General features: G+C 41.7%; 1 pseudogene; it reads right to left on the bottom strand.

The window, feature by feature from the left end:
- Window positions 1-689: 689 nt before the first annotated feature.
- LOC112664955 (transcription initiation factor IIA subunit 2-like) lies at window positions 690-22,494 on the bottom strand (annotated as a pseudogene).
- Between the last annotated feature and the right edge of the window lie 661 nt (window positions 22,495-23,155).

Below are 23,155 nucleotides of genomic sequence, written 5' to 3' on the forward strand. Positions count from 1 at the left end.
TCTATGACACTGATTTTAAGAGGAACCATTGATTAAAAAGCAGCATTTTTTTTGGGGGGGGGGGCGCAGAGATAGCACTATGCTACATATGCATTTCAATTTTAAGATACATCTGAATCTCGAAATTGTTTTAATGTCAATAAATAGGTCTTAGAATGTGGCTTTCATCTGCAAAATCTCCTGGATGTGAAGGAGAGTATCCACTACACATGAAATGAATCTGTAACATGAGAGACTCCTAACTCTGGGAAAGGAACAAGAGGTGGTAGAAAGGGAGGTGGGCGGGTGTGTGTGTGTGTGTGTGTGTGTGTGTGACTGGATGATGGGCACTGAGGGGGGCACTTGATGGGATGAGCACTGGGTGTTATGCTATGTGTTGGCAAATTGAACTCCAATAGAAAAATAAAAAAAAAGAGAAATGAATCTGTAGTTCATTTCAGTATCTATCGTTCTGTATGTGATCACAGCCAACTCTGGAGGGCAAGTACAGTTGACCCTTGAGAAACACAGGTTTGAATTACATGGGCCAAGTAGATGGGCAAGGGGCAAACACACCGGTGAGTTTATCCAGCATCCAATGCTTTGGAGCTGCTACATGCTTCAGATGTTTCTTGGGACCATGAGACATGGCTGCACGAGGCATGAAAAGAGGATATCACCTATTCTTGTAGCTTTATTAAATGTTTTTTTTTTTTTGGAGTTTTAAAATGAGTTTATTCTAGAATGTTCTTAGGAAGGCAACAATGTTTGTCATTAAAAAAAACTGTTTCTTCATGCTGAAAAGGTAATGCAAGAGGCTACAGTTATAAGCTTCTTTCAACTGGAATTCTGGTAGTATATATAGCACAGTGTAGTCATTTCTGCGATGCTAGAATAAATAAAAAAAAGTCTCTTCTATGCTTCTCTTCAAAAACTCGATGAATAATAACAGAAGATGGCATAAAAAAGCGATTTTTTCCCCTATTCATTCTGTAGTATTGGAGGCAGTATTTTTACCATCACAGGTTACAATTTTCACTTTATCCACTTTAATAAGTTCTGTCACCTCTCTGAATTCAACATCGTTTAATACAAAGACCCACACGTTATCACAGAATCTGTATTTAGAGAGCCCCTGAAATTGACTCTGTTCCTAACCCTCTGCGCCAATGCTGAATTTATAGCTTTATCAAACTGAAGTAGAACTTGAAGGGCAAGTTGGGGGGTGATCTGTTGAGACTGTATGAGCTCATCAAGGCTCTCCTGGAGACTGTTTCCCAAAGTGGTATTTCTATATAACTGATATGCCCTGGCTTAGGAAGAAGAAATTGTTTTTCTTATTCAGGCTTGCATTGATGTCCTGTGGGGAAAGCGCTTCCCGCCAGGAAGTAGACGGAAGTGGAGCGGCAGGCCAGCAGCCCAGCAGGAAGCACCCACTTCCCCTATTCTTGTAGCTTTAAGTCAGAAAATGATAATTAAATTTCTGTCTTTGGACCAGATCTCTCTTCTGAGTTCCATATCTATATACTCAACTGCTTTGGTGACATCCTCTGTGATATATCACAAATAAAAGAATTTCACCTTCCAGCTTTAGAGTTCAATATCCAATTCAGAATTCATGAGTTTCCCCCCATGTCTACTTCTCATCAACCCCCCCCCCATCTTAGTAAATGGCACCATTATCCTTTCCAAATTTTCAAGTCAGAAGCTTGGTAGCTGTCTTTGATCTTTCCTCATTTACCTTCCAATCCAGTTGACCACAAAGCCTTCAGTTTCTACCTCCAAAATGTAATTATCAGCTCATCTATTCATTTTCTTTCTCATTGCTTGGATCTCAATCTAACCTATCATCATCTTTGCCTGCACTGTTGTAGTAGCCTTCTCACAGGTCTATTGGTTTCTTCTTTTGCCCCCGTACAATCTATTCTCCACCCAGAAGTCAAATAACTTAAATTGTAAATTAGGTCTTGTTATTCCTCCACTTAATTTTTTAAAAAGATTTTTTTTATTTATTCATGAGAGACGGGGGTGCGGGGGGAGAGAGAGAGAGAGAGGCAGAGACACAGGCAGAGGGAGAAGCAGGCTCCATGCAGGGAGCCCGATGTGGGACTTGACCCCCCGGGGTCTTCAGGATCACGCCCTGGACTGAAGGTGGTGCTAAACCACTGAGCCACCTGAGCTGCCCCTCCACTCAATTTTTTAATGGCCTTCTGTTATGTTTGGGGAAAAATTTCAATTCCTTAACATGGTTGACAAAGCTCTTCGTTATTCAGTCCCAGCCCCATTCACAACCTTCGTCTCCTGCCACCTCAAGCCACATTTGCCTTTTCTTCCAGTTCTTTGAACATATGAAGCTATTTCCTGACTTAGGGACTTTTAATACTCTTCTTCTCTGGAACTCTCCTCTTCTCAGTCTTTGCCCTGCCAACTTCTACACATCCTTCAAGTCTTAATTTATTTTTTTTCTTCAAGTCTTAACTTAAACGTCACTTCCTCAAAGCATCTTCTCTCACTCCCCCTTAAAACATAACATTTATCATTGTTTTTAGCTAATCGTTTTATGATTATTTATCGTCTGTAAACATTTTGAAGGCAAGAGCATGTCTATTTTGCTCATTAATCTTCCCCCCAGAGCCTTGAAATATACTTTGTATTTAGCCAATGCTAAGTAAATATTGGTTGAATGAGTGAATGGATAAATGTGTGCCAGAATGGTGCCAGGTGCTAGAAATACAAAGGAAAACATGGCAGTCATGGTTGCTCCCTTTACAGACAAGTAAACAGGCAGTTACTACACACTGTGTTCCACGGGGTGAGAAGGGAGTAAGTGAAACAAACACCTAAACCCAATCACTTTGGCTGTAGTTAGGTAACAGGTACTAGGTGGTGGCAATAGGGAGAGGCAAGAAAAGAGGTGGGGAAACTAATTAGAACACCCTTGCAGCAATCGAGGTAGAGATGCTAGTGGCCTGAACCAGTGCATGGGCAGCAGTTAAGGAGAGAAGTGGACAGGTCTGAGAGAGATTTATTTAGAAGTCAGTATAACAGGTCTTGGTGATTGAATTAGATGTGACAGAATAGGTCAGAGATGGAGCTGTCAAGGCTAGTGTTCAGATTCTTGGATTAGACAAGTGAGTGGGTGATACTGCTGTATTTGCTGAGATATGGAATGTAGAAGGAGAACAAGATTTGAAGGTAGAGTTCTGCAAAGTTTGAGTTTGGGCTACACTATCCGTGGGCTATTTAAGGTGTCTGAAGCTTAGGAGAGAGATCCTGACTGGTGAATCGACTGAAAGGCACAGTATCCAGAGAATGGTTGAAGCAGAGACAGTTAGAAGAATTACCAGGGGGAGCACACAGAGTGAGAAGGGAATCCCAGAGAACATCAGCCCTTAAGTGACAAGGCAGAGAAAGAGGAACTTGAAATAATCCTGAGAAGATATAGCAGAGAGGCAGGAGGACAAGCAGGAGAGAGTAGTGCCACTGGAGCCAAGAAGACAGTCCCAAGGAGCAGAGTACATGGGCAATGAGAGTGATTGTTCTTCTTACCTCCAGAGCATTTCCAAACTCTTGTTGGAAAAGTTTCTTAAGTTCTGTTCTGGTCAACCTCTGACAGTGTCCATCACTCTTCACATGATTGTGGAAAACATTGGTGATACTGGTGACGCTCCTCAGAAGACAGTGAGGCATCTTGTTTTGCCAACTAGAGTATACCTGGGATGTGACAAAGAATACTTAAGTCAAGTTTTATATTCCTGATTTGTTAAAATCTCTTCTTTCTTCATTTCTTGGAAGCAGATAGCAGTGTAAAAATGTGACCTATCTATAATGCCAGATGTCTAACTGGCTTGCATAAATTGTGAAATTTGGCATTTTTACTTCATCTTTCATTTCCAATGATAATGCTCTTACGATAATTCCCAAAAAGAAGAGGACAGAAACTAAACAGGCCCCGTTGGCTTTGTAGCCCTGAAGTCATCTGGAATGAAGATAGCATGGCCTCTCCTTCCACATCTGAAGTGTCCTCTGTAGATGTGCTGATGGAAGGGTTTCCAAAGGTTGTCTGTACTAGACTACCTGGCTTAAGAAGTAAAGAGCAGGCCTAGAGAATCATCTCCGTGAGATTATCTTTTCCTTTGTACTTACTGCTGTTATTACATGTCACGTTGTATATGAATTACTTTTTCTTATTTTACTCCTTTAAAAATTGTTCTGCAAAGTCCAGGACCATGTCCTATCTATTTTTATATTTTTCCTAGTGCCTAGAATATAGTAAAAGTTCAAAAAATGTTTGATGGATGGATGCATGAACAAATGAATGATTCCTAATTTGAGTGGTATGTTGGATTAGGTCTGTGGTTCCCAAGCTTTGCTGTAGTTTAGAATCACCAGGGGATCTTTAGAGAAAAAGACTCCAAGTCCCACCTCCAGAGATAGTCATTTAGTATATCTGTGGTGGGACCCTGGACTCTGCATTTAAAAAGCTCCTGGCTCATTCTGTTGCAGCTTTGAGAACCACTGGCCACCTGGCCTCTGAAGCCCTTTGCAGGTAGAGAATGCTGTGATGGCAAAAGTAATAAATGAACTGATTCAACAAGCACTTGTTAACTATTTATTTTGTGCCAGTGTAGTATTGTACTCTGGGAATGTGAATGAATAAGAAACCATTCGTTTCCTCAAGGAACTCAAAGCATGGAGGAGGAGATACGGAATTACACAGTGCCATTCAATAATGGACATCCAATGGTTAGAGACTAAAACAGGAACCTTTCTTCAGATGTTTCCTTTCTTGAAGACAATAGAGGATTCTGAAAATATTAGCTTTAGGGTGAAGTCCACTAAGATTTTGCTTCTCTCATTCGAATAAGAACATGTCATGGTTGGGAAAGTCATAGAATTATCCAGAAAGGCAAAATTACACAATCTGCACAATCTAATTGTCTGTGTAAGAGTACTATGAAAGAGAAATAGGTATTAAAAGAGAAAAAGAATTTTTCTTGAAGGACTTACCTAGGTTGCCAAGAGAAATGAAGGACTTAGGCTGAGAGCTTGTGGAATACTGATTTGGGGATCCTGGTGCTTATATAGGAGTTTTGATTGCACCCTTTTGCCAGACATCTTTTGTAGACAACTCCCTTGGTATCTAATGGACTGATTCATTGCCAACCAAACTCCATTCCACTGGTTTCTTCTCCAGCAAGCCTTTAATCTCTGTGTTCTTTGAGTGTCGTTCCTATTGCTTTCTGTCCACAGCTTGACCTCTGAGGGACAGGTGTCCCTTACACCCACTGTAAGGCTATAGCACCACCAGAGTGTGCTGACTGAATGCTGAAGTACTCTCAAGAAAAATCTGATGAGGCAAGAGTGGCCTCAATTCTTGAAAGTAAAATACATTGGTTCTTGATCTGTGCCATTTTGGTCCCAAATAAGGTCTTTCTATTTATGATAGCACATGGTTGGGTATGTTGGACTAATAATCCAGTTACATTATATGCTTGCTCTCATGCCATCTTGTTCCCCATGCTGGTGGTTCTGCCCCTCATGACCCCTCTCCTTTTGTCTATCTGCTATACAAGTATAAGATGCTAGCACTGCAGTAGAGATAATGATTTTCTAGCAGCAAAAACATGGACCCAGGAGAGGATCTGTGGGCTGCAGAGTTGGTGTTCTGTTGAAATTTCACTGATTTTTGTAGAATTTCACCAGCGGGACCATTTCTATTTGGTTCTATTCTCTTTCACTATTATGAGCCTAGAAAGAAGTGGTTTTTTTTTAAAAAAAATGTTTTATTTATTTATTTGAGATACAGAGATTGAGAGAGGGAGAGGGAGAAGCAGACTCCCTGCTGAGCAGGGAGCCTGATGTGGGGCTCCATTCTGGGATCCTGGGATCATGACCTGAGTAGAAGTCAGACGCTTAACTGACTGAGCCACCCACGTGTCCCAGAAGTGTTTTTTTTTTCATTATTATTAAAGACCTTTCTTTCTTTCTTTCTTTCTTTCTTTCTTTCTTTCTTTCTTTCTTTCTTTCTTTCTCTTTCTTTCTTTTTTAAGAGAAAGAAAGGGGAGGGGCAGAGGGAGAGGGAGAATCTCAAGCAAACTCAACCTGCAGCACAGAGCCCCATGTGGGGCTCAATCTCAAGACCCTGAGATAATGACACAAAAGCCATTTTCAATTTCACCAGTTCATATGTTGTTCCTTAGTTTCAAAGGAATTATGTATAGGTGGCTGTACTCTCACAGAATCTTATATGACAATAAAAATAATTTCCACTCATCTTTATTGCAAGTTTGTAGTCTTCTCTTAGAGATAGCTAGTCCTATAATCTCGTTAAGGGCTATAAAGTAAACTGTATCAGAGAAACTTGTAATAGCCTTGTGGAAATGGCAAGCTGATAAGAACTATAAAATTAATTAAAATGAATAATGGTGAATTTATTTTCTGGGGAGCACTGTAGTTCCTTTTCTGTTAGTTATACTGACTTTGAGAATAGCTCTATGAGCAAATACTTTCATCCCTGTCATAGAAAGAAACACCGAGGCCACAAGAGGTGATCGTGAAACATAGTGAATCACAGACCTGGGTCCCAAATCTTTGTACCTCTAATTTGGTTTGTTTGCTTGTTTTTAAGTCTCTTATATGATTTCTAAGATTGTGTGTGATAAAGACATCTGGAATATTTTCCTAAAGTTTGTAACAAAAACACAAAATGTCAATTCTACCCAGTTTCTCCCCTGAACATCTCCATGGCCGTGGGCAATTAATTTCAGGGAATGCCCTAAGTATATTATTTATTAAACAAAGGAAAATAAAAATGGCTTCTGAAAAGAGATATTCTATATATGTGACTCAATTACATCCCACTGTTTTTGAATTTGTGTAGGAAACTGTTGTGCCCATATTAAGAGGGTCCCCAGACACTGGCTGAAGTGTTTCCTCCATTTCTGGAGGAGCAAGAGAGAGGCCTGACTCCCGTGACCCAGGAGAAGCCAGAGCTCTGGGTGCCTCAGGAGCAGTGGCCTGATGAATAAGTTCCCTGCAGCCAGTAGTGCCATTGTTGGGATGATTCATTAACAGTAATACAAATAATTATAATTCTTGCTTTGAAAACTTTTCTTTTGAGAATTGTCTTTGTGTAAATGTCTTCCCACCCTCTTGGTAAACCAGGCTTTGGCAGCCAGACTGGCTGCCTCAGGGTTTTGTGTGTGATTAAAGATCTGCTGACCTCTTCTGTGTTTCGCTTGTCTAGTTCCCTGGGTCTCTCTCATTTTCTGATGATCTCTTTTCGTCCTTCCTTTTGTCTTCCCCTCCACTTAATATTTCAATCTCTGTTTTTTGTTGTCCTTTCTTTCTGTGCCTCTTCTTGCCTTTTGTGTCTTCCAGCCCTCCCCCCTGCATTGCCACCATTCAGAATATCCGAAATCTCCATTTTGGTCTTCTCTTTTATCCTTTTGTCTAAAATTTATTCTTTCCCATTAGGGAAGATAAAAGCAGAGCACCCTGGAAATTGATATCTCATGTTCTTGCTATCAGAAGGGAAAGTGATATTTACCGAGCATCTACTCTGTCGCCCCCAAAGATGGAGAGCCTGCCATAGTCACATAGCAGGGTGACTGGGCTTCAACCATGGTCTGTTTTGTATCAGAGCTGGTGGTTTTGCCACTATACCACCCACACTGCCATCATACAGAGGATAGTTTCTGACCTGGAGTCCATGGCCAAATGGTGTCACATCGCCACAGCTTCTGCTGTGACAGCCTTCTGGTGGTGTGGCCTTGGCCCCTCAGCAGTGAGGGAGGAACTCTTAGGAATGTCCACAGTCATGTTCAGATTACAGGAGGCTACGAGGTCATATAAAGGCATTGAGTTCTCTGTGGGAGAAGGTTCGTGATTGAAGAAGTCACTGCTGGGGGCGGCTAACCCAGTGCCCATTCCAACTCTGCCTGCTGTGCAACCTCAGACAACTTATGAAATTTCTCTGTGTCATAGCAGTCAAATCAGGTGGTCATCGTGTCTTGGGTGCGTCCCTGGGCTATTGTGTGGCTCAAGGAAATGCTGTATTGTTGTGTGTTTTAAACTCATCTGGGGAAAAGCTCTTTACAAATCCCAGTTATTATCCTTATTACGGGGCTCAGCATGATTACATGTGAAGCATTTGTTCCATCTGAATAAGGTGCCTTTAAAAACACTTGGGCCAATAATTATAGAAATTTAATACTTCCCTCAATCATGTTCACAATGAGGAAGGGGTGTAGCTGAATGAACTGGGGTGTGAGGTGGACTCCAAGGTCCCTGACATGTTATTGCTTAGCCTAGCCAAGCTTTTCTTGACCAGAAAATGGAAAAGAAATAGAAAACTCTTGTCCTTTGAATCTTCTTGGAAGAAGATAATAAACTCAGTGAACAAATAATGGTGACATTTAACTTTCCTTATGTATCAGGACTTATTTCTGAAATTATGCTTATATGTTATAAGCATATATATATATGAAACACATATAGTATAAGCACACACATACACACACACATATATATATATATATTTCTGAAATTATGCTTATATGTTATAAGCATATATATATATGAAACACATATAGTATAAGCACACACATACACACACACACATATATATATATATATATATATATATATATATATATATGAGAGAGAGAGAGAGAAAGAGAGAATATATGGCTCAGTATATATACTGAGTATATGGCTGAGTAATATTCCATTATACCATATCTTCTTTATCCATTCATCTGTCATGGACATGGTCTCTTCCTATATTTTGACTATTTTGGCTATTGCTGGGGATTTTTGACAGATCCACTGCAGGTGCTCTCTGCTGAATAATGGTGGCTAATCAAAGCCTTCAAACAGGGTGGACGGCATTGGTTCCCCAAAGCCAATCAGAATCACCTCATCATTAAATGTTCTAATGCTACGTGCCTGGCTCATATATATAATCATCATATAATGATGATATCATTATATATCATCTATATAAATATATAATATAATTATATTATATTCATTATATATTATACATATTATATTCATTATATATATAACATATATGTTCCAATATGAAATATGAAATATTACCCAGCCATCAAAAAGAATGAAATCTTACCATTTACAATGACATGGATGGAACTAGAGGGTATTATGCTAAGCAAAATAAATCAGTCAGAGAAGACCATATGATTTCACTTACATGTGGAATTTAAGAAACAAAACAGATGAGCGTAGGGGAATGGAAGCAAAAAATAATAAAATAAGATAAAAACAGAGAGGGAGGCAAACCATGAGAGATTCTTAACTCTAGGAGACAAACTGAGGGCCACTGGAAGGGAAGGGAGTGGGGGGATGGGGTTACTGGTGATGGACATTAAGGAGGGCACTTGATGGAATGAGCACTGGGTGTCATATGCAGCTGATGAATCACTAAATTCTACATCTGAAACCAATAATACACTATATGGTAACTATATTGAATTTATTTATTTTTTATTTTTTTATTTTTTGTAAATTTATTTTTTATTGGTGTTCAATTTGCCAACATATAGAATAACACCCAGTGCTCATCCCATCAAGTGCCGCCCTCAGTGCCCATCACTCAGTCACCCCCACCCCCCGCCCACCTCCCTTTCTACCACTCCTAGTTCGTTTCCCAGAGATAGTAGTCTTTCATGTTCTGTCTCCCTTTCTGATATTTCCCACTCATTTTCTCTCCTTTCTCCTTTAATCCCTTTCACTATTTTTTATACTCCCCAAATGAATAGGACCATGTAATGTTTGTCCTTCTCCGATTGACTTATTTCACTCAGCATAATACCCTACAGTTCCACCCACGTCGAAGCAAATGGTGAGTATTTGTCGTTTCTAATGGCTGAGGAATATTCCATTGTATACATAGACCACATCTTCTTTATCCATTCATCTTTCGATGGACACCGAGGCTCCTTCCACAGTTTGGCTATTGTGGACATTGCTGCTAGAAACATCGGGGTACAGGTGTCCCGGCATTTCACTGCATCTGTATCTTTGGGGTAAATCCCCAGCAGTGCAATAGCTGGGTCTTAGGGCAGGTCTATTTTTAACTCTTTGAGGAACCTCCACACAGTTTTCCAGAGTGGCTGCACCAGTTCACATTCCCACCAACAGTGTAAGAGGGTTCCCTTTTCTCCACATCCTCTCCAACATTTGTGGTTTCCTGCCTTGTTAATTTTCCCCATTCTCACTGGTGTGAGGTGGTATCTCATTGTGGTTTTGATTTGTATTTCCCTGATGGCAAGTGATGCAGAGCATTTTCTCATGTGCATGTTGGCCATGTCTATGTCTTCCTCTGTGAGATTTCTGTTCATGTCTTTTGCCCATTTCATGATTGGATTGTTTGTTTCTCTGGTGTCGAGTTTAATAAGTTCTTTATAGATCTTGGAGACTAGCCCTTTATTTGCAAATATCCTCTCCCATTCTGTAGGTTGTCTTTGAGTTTTGTTGACTGTATCCTTTGCTTCTCTTATCTTGATGAAGTCCCAATAGTTCATTTTTGCTTTTGTTTCTTTTGCCTTCGTGAATGTATCTTGCAAGAAGTTACTGTGGCCGAGTTCAAAAAGGGTGTTGCCTGTGTTCTCCTCTAGGATTTTGATGGAATCTTGTCTCACATTTAGATCTTTCATCCATTTTGAGTTTATCTTTGTGTATGGTGAAAGAGAGTGGTCTAGTTTCATTCTTCTGCATGTGGGTGTCCAATTTTCCCAGCACCATTTATTGAAGAGACTATCTTTTTTCCAGTGGATAGTCTTTCCTCCTTTGTCGACTATTAGTTGACCATAAAGTTGAGGGTCCACTTCTGGATTCTCTATTTTGTTCTATTGATCTATGTGTCTGTTTTTGTGCCAGTACCACACTGTCTTGATGACCACAGCTTTGTAGTACAACCTGAAATCTGGCATTGTGATGCCCCCAGCTATGGTTTTCTTTTTTAAAATTCCCCTGGCTATTCGGGGTCTTTACTGATTCCACACAAATCTTAAAATAATTTGTTCCAACTCTCTGAAGATAGTCCCTGGTATTTTGATAGTGATTGCATTGAACGTGTAAACTGCCCTGGGAACATTGACATTTTCACAATATTAATTCTGCCAATCCATGAGCATGGAATATTTTTCCATTTCTTTGTGTCTTCCTCAATTTCTTTCAAAAGTGTTCTATAGTTTTTAGGGTATAGATCCTTTACCTCTTTGGTTAGGTTTATTCCTAGGTATCTTATGCTTTTGGGTGCAATTGTAAATGGGATTGACTCCTTAATTTCTCTTTCTTCAGTCTCATTGTTAGTGTATAGAAATGCCACCGACTTCTGGGCATTGATTTCGTATCCTGCCACACTGCCAAATTGTGGTATGAGTTCTAGCAATCTTGGGGTGGAGTCTTTGGGGTTTTCTATGTAGAGTATCATGTCATTGGTGAAGAGGGAGTGTTTGACTTCTTCTTTGCCAATTTGAATGACTTTTGTTGTCTGATTGCTGAGGCTAGGACTTCCAGTACTATGTTGAATAGCAGTGGTGAGAGTGGACATCCCTGTCTTGTTCCTGAACTTAGGGAAAAGGCTCCCACTGCTTCCCCATTTAGAATGATATTTGCTGTGGGCTTTTCGTAGATGGCTTTTAAGATGTCGAGGAATGTTCCCTCTATCCCTACACTCTGAAGAGTTTTGATCAGGAATGGATGCTGTATTTTGTCAAATGCTTTCTCTGCATCCAATGAGAGGATCATATGGTTCTTGGTTTTTCTCTTGCTGATATGATGAATCACATTGATTATTTTATGAGTGTTGAACCAGCCTTACATCCCGGGGATAAATGTTACTTGGTCATGGTGAATAATCTTCTTATTTTTTTTAAACTTAAAAAAAATTTACTTATTTATTCATTCAGAGAGAGAGAGAGAGAGAGAGAGGCAGAGACACAGGCAGAGGGAGAAGCGGGCTCCATACAGGAAGCCCGATGTGGGACTCGATCCAGGGTCTCCAGGATCACTCCCTGGGCTATCAGCGGCGCTAAACTGCTGCACCACTGGGGCTGCCCAGTGAATAATCTTCTTAATGTATTGTTGTATGCTATTGGCTAGTATCTTGTTGAGAATTTTTGCATTCATGTTCATCAGGGATATTGGTCTATAATTCTCCATTTTGGTGGGGTCTTTGTCCGGTTTTGGAATTAAGGCAATGCTGGCCTCATAAAACGAGTTTGGAAGTACTCCATCTCTTTCTATCTTTCTGAACAGCTTTAGTAGAATAGGTATGGTTTCTTCTTTAAACGTTCGATAGAATTCCCCAGGGAAGCCATCTGGCTCTGGACTTTTGTGTCTTGGGAGGTTGTTGATGACTGCTTCAATTTCCTCCCTGGTTATTGACCTGTTCAGGTTTTCTATTTCTTCCAGTTCCAGTTTTGGTAGTTTGTGGTTTTCCAGAAATGAGTCCATTTCTTCTAGATTGCCTAATTTTTGTTGTTATAGCTGCTCATAATATGTTTTTAAAATCGTTTGTATTTCCTTGGTGTTGGTAGTGATTTCTCCTTTCTCATTCATGATTTTAGTAATTTGAGTCTTCTCTCTCTTCTTTTTAATAAGGCTGGCTAATGGTTTGTCTATCTTATTAATTCTTTCAAAGAACCAACTCCTGGTTTTGTTGATCTCTTCCACAGTTCTTCTGGTCTCTATATCATTGAGTTCTGCTCGAATCTTTATTAACTCTCTTCTTCTGCTGGGTGTCGGATCTATTTGCGGTTTTATTTTTCTCTAGCTCCTTTAGGTGTAAGCTTAGCTTTTGTATTTGAGTTCTTTCCAGTTTTTGGATGGATGCTTGTATTGTGATGTATTTCCCCCTCAGGACTGCTTTTGCTGTATCCCAAAGATTTTGAATGGTTGTATCTTCATTCTCATTAGTTTCCATGAATCTTTTTAATTCCTCTCTAATTTCCTGGTTGACCCTTTCATCTTTTAGCAGGATCGTCCTTAACCTCCACGTGTTTGAAATCCTTACAAACTTCTTCTTGTGATTTAGTTCTAATTTCAAAGCATTATGGTCTGAAAATACGCAGGGGACGATCCCAATCTTTTGGTGTCAGTTCAGACCTGATTTGTGACCCAGTATGTGGTCTATTCTGGAGAAAGTTCTATGTGCACTTGAGAAGAATTCTTAAGTGTGTATTCAGTGTATTTGTATTGTGTATTTGTGTATGTGTATTGTGTGTGTATTTGTGTTGTGTATTCAGTTGCGTTTGGATGTAAAGTTCTGTAAATATCTGTGAAATCCATCTGGTCCAGTGTATCATTTAAAGCTCTTGTTTCTTTGGAGATGTTGTGCTTAGGAGACCTATCGATTGTAGAAAGTGCTACATTGAAGTCACCAAGTATAAGTGTATTATTATCTAAGTACGTCTTAACTTTGGTTATTAATTGATTGATATATTTGGCAGCTCCCACACTCGGGGCATATATATTGATGATTGTTAAGTCCACCTGTTGGATGGATCCTTTAAGTATGATATAGTGTCCCTCTTCATCTCTTACTACAGTCTTTGGGATAAACTTTAGTTTATCTGATATAAGGATGGCTACCCCTGCTTTCTTTTGAGGATCATTTGAATGGTACATGGTTCTCCAACCTTTTATTTTTAGGCTGTAGGTGTCCTTATGTCTAAAATGAGTCTCTTATAAACAGCAAATAGATGGGTCCTGCTTTTTTTTATCCAGTCTGAAACCCTGCGTCTTTTGATGGGGTCATTAGGCCATTCACATTCAGAGTTGAAAGTATTGAAAGATACGAATTTAGTGTCATCATGATACCTACCTATTCAGTCCCTGTTTTTGTGGATTGTTCCATTGGACTTCCTCTTTCTTTTATGGGTCCCCCTTAAAATCTCTTGCAGAGCTGGCTTCATGGTATCATATTCTTTCAGTTTCTGCCTGTCTTGGAAGCTCTTTATCTCTCCTTCTATTCTGAATGAGAGCCTTGCTGGATAAAGTATTCTTGGCTGCATGTTCTTCTCATTTAGGAGCCTGAATATATCCTGCCAGCCCTTTCTGGCCTGCCAGGTCTTTGTGGAGAGGTCTGCTGTTAATCTAATATTTCTCCCCATAAAAGTTAGAGATTTTGTTGTCTCTTTCTGCTTTAAGGATCTTCTCTTTATCTTTGGAGTTTGCAAGCTTCACTATTAAATGTCGAGGTGTTGAGCAGTTTTTATTGATTTTGGGGGGGATCTCTGTATTTCCTGGATCTGAATGCCTGTTTCCCTTCCCAGATTAGGAAAGTTTTCAGCTATGATTTGTTCAAATACATATTTTGGACCTCTGTCCCTTTCGGCGCCCTTGGGAACCCCAATTAAACGTAGATTTTTCTTCCTCAGGCTGTCATTTATTTCCCTTAATCTATCCTCCTGATCTTTTAGTTGTTTTTCTCTTTTTTCCTCAGTTTCCCTCTTTGCCATCAACTTGTCTTCTATGTCACTCACTCGTTCTTCTACCTTGTTAACCGTCGTTAGGACCTCTAGTTTGGATTGCATCTCATTTAATTGATTTTTAATCTCTGCCTGATTAGATCTAAATTCTGCAGTCATGAAGTCTCTTGAGTCCTTTATGCTTTTTTCTAGAGCCACCAGTAGCTTATAATTGTGCTTGAATTGGGTTTCTGACATTGAATTGTAATCCAAATTTTGTAACTCTGTGGGAGAGAGGACTGTTTCTGATTCTTTCTTTCTTTTTTTTTTTTTTTTTTTTTTTTAAAGATTTTATTTTATTTATTCATGATAGTCACAGAGAGAGAGAGAGAGAGAGAGAGAGGCAGAGACACAGGCAGAGGGAGAAGCGGGCTCCATGCACCGGGAGCCCGACGTGGGATTCGATCCCGGGTCTCCAGGATCGCGCCCTGGGCCAAAGGCAGGCGCCAAACCGCTGCGCCACCCAGGGATCCCTTTTCTTTCTTTTTTTAATAATAAATTTATTTTTTATTGGTGTTCAATTTGCCAACATACAGAATAACACCCAGTGCTCATCCCGTCAAGTGCCCCCCTCAGTGCTTGTCACCCATTCACCCCCACACCCCGCCCTCCTCCCCTTCCATCACCCCTAGTTCGTTTCCCAGAGTTAGGAGTCTTTATGTTCTGTCTCCCTTTCTCATATTTCCCACACATTTCTTCTCCCTTCCCTTATATTCCCTTTCACTATTATTTATATTCCCCAAATGAATGAGAACATACAATGTTTGTCCTTCTCCAATTGACTTGTTTCACTCAGCATAATACCTTCCAGTTCCATCCACGTTGAAGCAAATGGTGGGTATTTGTCGTTTCTAATGGCTGAGGAATATTCCATTGTACACATAGACCACATCTTCTTTATCCACTCATCTTTCAGTGGACACCGAGGCTCCTTACACAATTTGGCTATTGTGGACATTGCTGCTAGAAACATCGGGGTGCAGGTGTCCCGGTGTTTCATTGCATCTGAATCTTTGGGGTAAATCCCCAGCAGTGCAATAGCTGGGTCTTAGGGCAGGTCTATTTTTAACTCTTTGAGGAACCTCCACACAGTTTTCCAGAGTGGCTGCACCAGTTCACATTCCCACCAACAGTGCAAGAGGGTTCCCTTTTCTCCGTATTCTCTCCAAAATTTGTGGTTTCCTGCCTTGTTAATGTTCCCCATTCTCACTGGTGTGAGGTGGTATCTCATTGTGGTTTTGATTTGTATTTCCCTGATGGCAAGTGATGCGGAGCATTTTCTCATGTGCATGTTGGCCATGTCTATGTCTTCCTCTGTGAGATTTCTCTTCATGTCTTTTGAGATTCTTTCATTTGAGGTGAGTTTTTCCTTCTAGTCATTTTTCTCAGTGCAGAGTGGAGAAAACCAAGTTGTATTGGGAAAAGGAGAAAAAGAGAGAAGAGAAAGAAGAAAAGAAAGTGAAAAAAAAAGAAAAAAAAGAAGGAAAAAAAGAAGAAAAAAAAAGGGGGGGGGGGAATCAAACAGAAAACAGAAAACAAGGCGGAGTATCCTCTGATTCTATATACTGTAAATCCTTTGACTTCCCCTGGAACTTTCCAGTGCTGCTTGGTCAATAACTTGTTTTTTCCCCTGTCCGTCTAGCTGGTCTTCTGGGGGAGGGCCCTGCTGTGCTGATTCTCAGGTGTGAGTCCTTGGGGGAGCTGCTCAGCCACCTGCCTGGTGCAGGGCTCCGTGAAAGTTGTTTAACCTGTTTATCCTGTGAGGTCACTGTGAAGCTATGGGGGGTGTTTATCCTGTGAGGCCCCAGGAGGAACAACAACAGTGGCAGTGGCCAGTTCTCCAGCCCTGGGGTCAGCCACTGCAGTAATTTTTTTTCTCATTAAACTTTTGTTTTAATGGGTCTCAAAATTCTGTGACAGATTTTTGGTCAAATTGTTTCCATTAAAAAGTACTGATTTTAAAAACTAATAACTTAAAACTGCCACACATGCACACACAAAAAAAATGGTCCACAAAACATTCTTCTTTCCTTCTGAAGGTTTTACAATGCATTGTTATCATTAACCAGTCTTTTACTATTAAACTTAAATGGCCAATTGACACAAACAGTTCTGAGACCGTTCTTCCACCACTGATTAAGACTGGGGTGGCAGGTATTGGGGATAATATTCATTTAGCCTTCTGAACTTTCTGGGCAGACTTGGTGACTTTGCCAGCTCCAGCTGCCTTCTTGTCCACTGCTTTGATGACACCCACAGCAACCGTCTGTCTCATGTCACGAACAGCAAAACAGCCCAGAGGAGGATAGTCAGAGAAGCTCTCAACCCACATAGGTTTGCCAGGAACCATATCAACAATGGCAGCATCCCCAGATTTCAAGAACTTGGCACCATCTTCCAGCTTCTTTCCAGAATGACGATCTATCTTTTCCTTCAGCTCAGCAAACTTGCAAGCAATGTGAGCTGTGTGACAATCCAGCAGAGGTGCATATCCAGCACTGATTTGGCCTGGATGGTTCAGGATAATCACCTGAGCCGTGAAGCCAGCTGCTTCCATTGGTGGGTCATTTTTGCTGTCACCAGCCACGGTGCCACGATGAACATCTTTGACAGATACGTTCTTGACATTGAAGCCCACATTGTCCCCAGGAAGAGCCTCACTCAAAGCTTCATGGTGCATTTCAACAGACTTTACTTCAGTTGTAACATTGACTGGAGCAAAGGTGACCACCATGCCAGGCTTAAGAACACCAGTCTCCACTCGACCCACTGGGGCAGTACCAATACCACCAATTTTGTAGACGTCTCGGAGAGGCAGACGCAAGGGCTTATCAGTTGGACGAGTTGGTGGCAGAATGCGATCCAGGGCTTCAAGCAGTGTGGTTCTGCTGGCATTCCCATCTTTACGGGTGACTTTCCATCCCTTGAACCAAGGCATGTTATCACTTGGCTCCAGCATGTTGTCACCATTCCAAACAGAAATTGGCACAAATGCTACTGTGTTGGGGTTGTAGCCAATTTTCTTAATGTAGGTGCTGACTTCCTTAACAATTTCCTCGTATCTCTTCTGGCTGTAGGGTGGTTCAGTGGAATCCATTTTGTTAACACCAACAATTAGTTGTTTTACACCCAGTGTGTAAGCCAGAAGGGCATGCTCACGGATCTGCCCATTCTTGGAGATACCTGCTTCAAATTCACCAACACCAGCAGCAACAATCAGGACAGCACAGTCAGCCTGAGATGTGCCTGTAATCATGTTTTTGATAGAGTCTCTGTGCCCTGGGGCATCAATGATGGTCACATAATACTTGCTGGTCTCGAATTTCCACAGGGAGATATCAATGGTGATACCTCGTTCACGTTCAGCTTTCAGTTTATCCAAGACCCAGGCATACTTGAAGGAGCCTTTTCCCATCTCAGCAGCCTCCTTCTCAAATTTTTCTTTCTTTTTTTTAATTTTTTTTTAAATTTATTTATGATAGTCACACACAGAGAGAGAGAGAGGCAGAGACACAGGCAGAGGGAGAAGCAGGCTCCATGCACCGGGAGCCTGATGTGGGATTCGATCCCGGGTCTCCAGGATCGCGCCCTGGGCCAAAGGCAGGCGCCAAACCGCTGCGCCACCCAGGGATCCCCCTTCTCAAATTTTTCGATAGTTCTTTTGTCGATCCCACTACATTTGTAGATCAGATGGCCAGTAGTGGTAGACTTGCCCGAATCTACGTGTCCAATGACGACGATGTTGATGTGAGTCTTTTCCTTTCCCATTTTGGTTTAGGTTTAGCGGCACCTGTGTTCTGGCGGCAAACCCCTTGCGAAAAAGAGCCACTGCAGTAATTACCGGAGCTCTCAGTCTGCAGGGGCCTGGATGCTAGGGGGGTGGGGGCCGCTGATCTGCACAGCTGGTGGCAGGAAGTGTCCTTGCTGTCCTGGGCCCTCCCGACCTCTGCCTGTTCCCGGGGGGAGGCCGGATCCTGGGCTGTGTCCCGGCGCCCTGTGCTCCTGGAGTCGCGCTCTTGGCCGCGCAGCTCCCTCTGCGCGGAGCCTCTGCCGGAGCCGCCCCAGAGCAGCCCCGGGTCAGCCGGCGCGCGCTGCAGCCCTTTAGGGAGCTCGGCCAGGGTGTGGCGCTCTCCCAGGTGCACAGGTCCTCGGTTAGTGTCCCAGGGAGCCTGAGGGCATCCCCGCCCCTCCTGGGATCCTGCTCCAACTCCCTGCGAGTGCCTTTCTGTCCGTCCAGGTCTGGGAAGATTGGCGAAGCTCCTGCTTCTCCAGGACCGGGCTTTCCTGTCCTGGGGGCCCTTCCCCCCACCCTTAGCCCAGCTCCTCGTCGGGCCCTTCCCCTTTGGATGCCTTTTCTTTATTTCTTTTTTTCCCCCATCTTCCTACTTTGATAGAAGCGCAAACTCTTCTCACTGTAGCATTCCAGCTGTTCTCTCTTTAAATCTCAAGCCGAATTCGTAGGTTTTCAGGATGATTTGAAAGTTATCTGGGTAATTTGGTGGGGACAGGTGACCCTACTCTTCCACCATCTTGCCCCGCCTCCTTCCTAAATTGAATTTAAATGAAAAATATCCCCAGGCTCATGGAGGGGCAGTCACTGACTCGGCATGGCACCTCCTGGGGAGGGGGGTGATGGGCTGGAAGGAGGAGGTGGCATTTGTGCAGCTGCTTCCTTTGACTACTCTGTCTTTTCCTTCATGTCCTGTTCAGCATTAGGGACCCAAAACCTACATGTTCTCCCTGAGGTGTAACAAGGAGGTCAAAGCAGATACATTCCGTGCCCAGGGAACCAATGTTAGAGATCTGGAAGGAGCTAAGGCTGGGAACTCAGGAGGCCAATGGACTAGCCCTGGCTCTGGAAGCTGACCGAGGGCCATTGCATGCACCCCACTTGTGCCACAGAATGAAGGGTCCTGTCCCTCCTCACACGGAATAGATAGAGCAGCGGGCCAGGTGCTATGTGATGTACACACTTAAGCAGAACATAGGCGTACACACTAAATCTGAAAGAGGAAATGATATTCCCACACAAGGGGATAAGCACAGTGCAGTCTGTGTGGGCTCTTTATCTCTTGGTGAGTAAGTGTTCCAGGTCCAAGATCTATTTTATGTGGTCAAGGGGGGATCAACAGAGGTATATATCAGATTGCCTTTCCCAAAGGGCTGGAGAGACCCTTCTCTGGGTCTCAGGCAAACTTTCTGCAAACTAGGAGCTGACCTCCTCTTTCTAAAATTCAGGAATACCTATAAAGGGGTCCTAACATGTCCAGGATTAGTTGATGAACTTCCTGAGAATTTTTGAAATGTTTTTAACAGATGCACAAACATAAGCACAGAGAGGTTAAGTAACTTGCCCAAGGACAAACTGTGAGTGAATGGTAGACCTTGATTATAATCTGAGTACAGGCTGACCCCTGAGCCCATGTTCTTAACCATGATTCCATCCTTTATTCCTCACTTTTTTAAATAATAAATTTATTTTTTATTGGTGTTCAATTTGCCAACATACAGAATAACACCCAGTGCTTATCCCGTCAAGTGCCCCCCTCAGTGCCCGCCAACCAGTCACCCCCACCCCCCACCCTCCTCCTCTTCCACCACCCCTAGTTCGTTTCCCAGAGTAAGTAGTCTTCCATTTTCTGTCTCCCTTTCTGATATTTCCTACCCATTTCTTCTCCCTTCCCCTCTATTCCCTTTCACTATTATCTATATTCCCCAAATGAATGAGACCATATGATGTTTGTCCGTCTCCGATTGACTTACTTCACTCAGCATAATACCCTCCAGTTCCATCCACGTTGAAGCAAATGGTGGGTATTTGTCATTTCTAATGGCTGAGGAATATTCCATTGTACACGTAGACCACATCTTCTTTATCCATTCATCTTTCGATGGACACCGAGGCTCCTTCCACAGTTTGGCTATTGTGGACATTGCTGCTAGAAACATCGGGGTGCAGGTGTCCTGGTGTTTCATTGCATCTGTATCTTTGGGGTAAATCCCCAGCAGTGCAATAGCTGGGTCTTAGGGCAGATCTATTTTTAACTCTTTGAGGAACCTCCACACAGTTTTCCAGAGTGGCTGCACCATTTCACATTCCCATCAACAGTGCAAGAGGGTTCCCTTTTCTCCGCATCCTCTCCAACATTTGTGGTTTCCTGCCTTGTTAATTTTCCCCATTCTCACTGGTGTGAGGTGGTATCTCATTGTGGTTTTGATTTATATTTCCCTGATGGCAAGTGATGCAGAGCATCTTCTCATGTGCTTGTAGAATTTATTCCCAGGACACAAGGTTGGTTCAACACTCGTAAAACAATCAATGTGATTCATCATATCAGCAAGAGAAAAACCAAGAACCATATGATCCTCTCAATAGATGCAGAGAAAGCATTTGACAAAATACAGCATCCATTCCTAATCAAAACTCTTCAGAGTGTAGGGATAGAGGGAACATTCCTCGACATCTTAAAAGCCATCTACGAAAAGCCCACAACAAATATCATTTTCAGTGGGGAAGCAATGGGAGCCTTTCCCCTGAGATCAGGAACAAGACAGGGATGTCCACTCTCACCACTGCTATTCAACATAGTACTGGAAGTCCTAGCCTCAGCAATCAGACAACAAAAAGACATTAAAGGCATTCGAATTGGCAAAGAAGAAGTCAAACTCTCCCTCTTCGCTGATGACATGATATTCTACATAGAAAACCCCAAAGACTCCACCCCAAGATTGCTAGAACTCATACAGCAATTTGGCAGTGTGGCAGGATACAAAATCAATGCCCAGAAGTCGGTGGCATTTCTATACACTAACAATGAGACTGAAGAAAGAGAAATTAAGGAGTCAATCCCATTTACAATTGCACCCAAAAGCATAAGATACCTAGGAATAAACCTAACCAAAGAGGTAAAGGATCTATACCCTAAAAACTATAGAACACTTTTGAAAGAAATTGAGGAAGACACAAAGAGATGGAAAAATATTCCATGCTCATGGATTGGCAGAATTTATATTGTGAAAGTGTCCATGTTACCCCAGGGCAATTTACACGTTTAATGCAATCCCTATCAAAATACCATGGACTTTCTTCAGAGAGTTAGAACAAATTATTTTAAGATTTGTGTGGAATCAGAAAAGACCCCGAATAGCCAGGGGAATTTTAAAAAAGAAAACCATAGCTTGGGGCATCACAATGCCAGATTTTGGGTTATGCATTGTTTTTTGTTATTCTTTTAAATGGCTCTCTTTCTCCATCAGACTGTATATTCTATGGGATCAAGAATTATTCGTGTTTTGTTCATCACTATATACCCTGTATATATAGTTCAGTAGATGGTCAATTGTTGAATGAATTAGTAAGTGAAAAAAATGCCTCCCATGGATTTGGTACTACTCTAGATCCACTGGTAAATAGTAAACACATATGTATTGAACACTTACTAATGCCAGGGAGTATTGCTGGGCACTTTTATGTAGATTATTTTGTTTACTCTTTTATTTATATTTTATTTTATTTTTAAGATTTTATTTATTCATTCAGCGGGGGGGGGGGGGGAGAGACAAAGACAGAGGCAGAGGGAGAAGCAGGCTCCATGCAAGGGAGCCTGATGTGGGAGTCAATCCTGGGACTCCAGGACCACGCCCTGGGCCAAAGGCAGGAGCTAAACTGCTGAGCCACCCGGGGATCCCCTTGTTTACGCATTTCTGTTGGGTTATATGTCTGGTATAGAATTACTTGGTCATAGGGTTGCATATATTCAGCTTTAGTAGATATTACCCTACTGTTCTCCACAATGACTATGGTCATTGTTTATGCTATCACTACCAGGCTGAGAGTTCTAGTCACTCTACCTCTTTGCACACACTTGATATGATCACTTTTTAATTTGCGTATTTGGTAGATACGAGTGGTTCTCAGTGCGGTTTAACTGGCACTTACCTGATATCCAATAAGGTTGGGTACCTTTTCATTGGCTTCTTTGATATCCCTTTTTCTGAAGTGTCTGTTCATGTCTTTAACTTTTTTTTTTTTTTTTTAGAAGTTAGGTCATCTTTTACTCATTGACTTATAGGCATTCTTTGTATATTTTGGATACAAGCTCTGGTTTGTTTGTTGTTGTTGTTTTGTGTGTGTGTGTTTAAAATCTTCACAATAGCACTGTGAGTGATTATAATGACATTTCACACAGGCAGGTTCTGAGGTCAGAAAGGTTAAGTCAGTTGCTATTGGACATGTGAGATATTAGAATATAAGAATTATTCCTTCTCTCTGGTAACTTATAATCTATTTAGTTGGGGAAAAAACATTCAGAGAACAATTAGTGAGTAATACTAGCAAATAAGTATTAAAGTACTGATCTAGGTTGTATAGGCTATGAATGACATAGTAGTTAAAGGATCAGTGTGAGCTTCCTAGCAGAGTTAGGATTTAGTTGAAGACTTTAAGGGCAGGTATAATTTGAGGAAGTAGAGGAAATGAAAACACATTTCAGGGAGGGTGAACCACAGGCAGGCATGGAAATAGAAGAAATAATGTGACTAACACCTTGCCTTTGAATAGTTCTTTGCAGAACTTTACAGCTGTCTATGTAGGACTACATCTTTCATGAGGGCAAGGACCATGCCTGTTCCATTGACCAGGGCATGTCCAATGCCCACAATAGTGCCTGGCA

The sequence above is a fragment of the Canis lupus genome, chromosome 17 (genome assembly GCF_003254725.2).
Source record: "Canis lupus dingo isolate Sandy chromosome 17, ASM325472v2, whole genome shotgun sequence".
Lineage (NCBI taxonomy): Eukaryota > Metazoa > Chordata > Mammalia > Carnivora > Canidae > Canis > Canis lupus.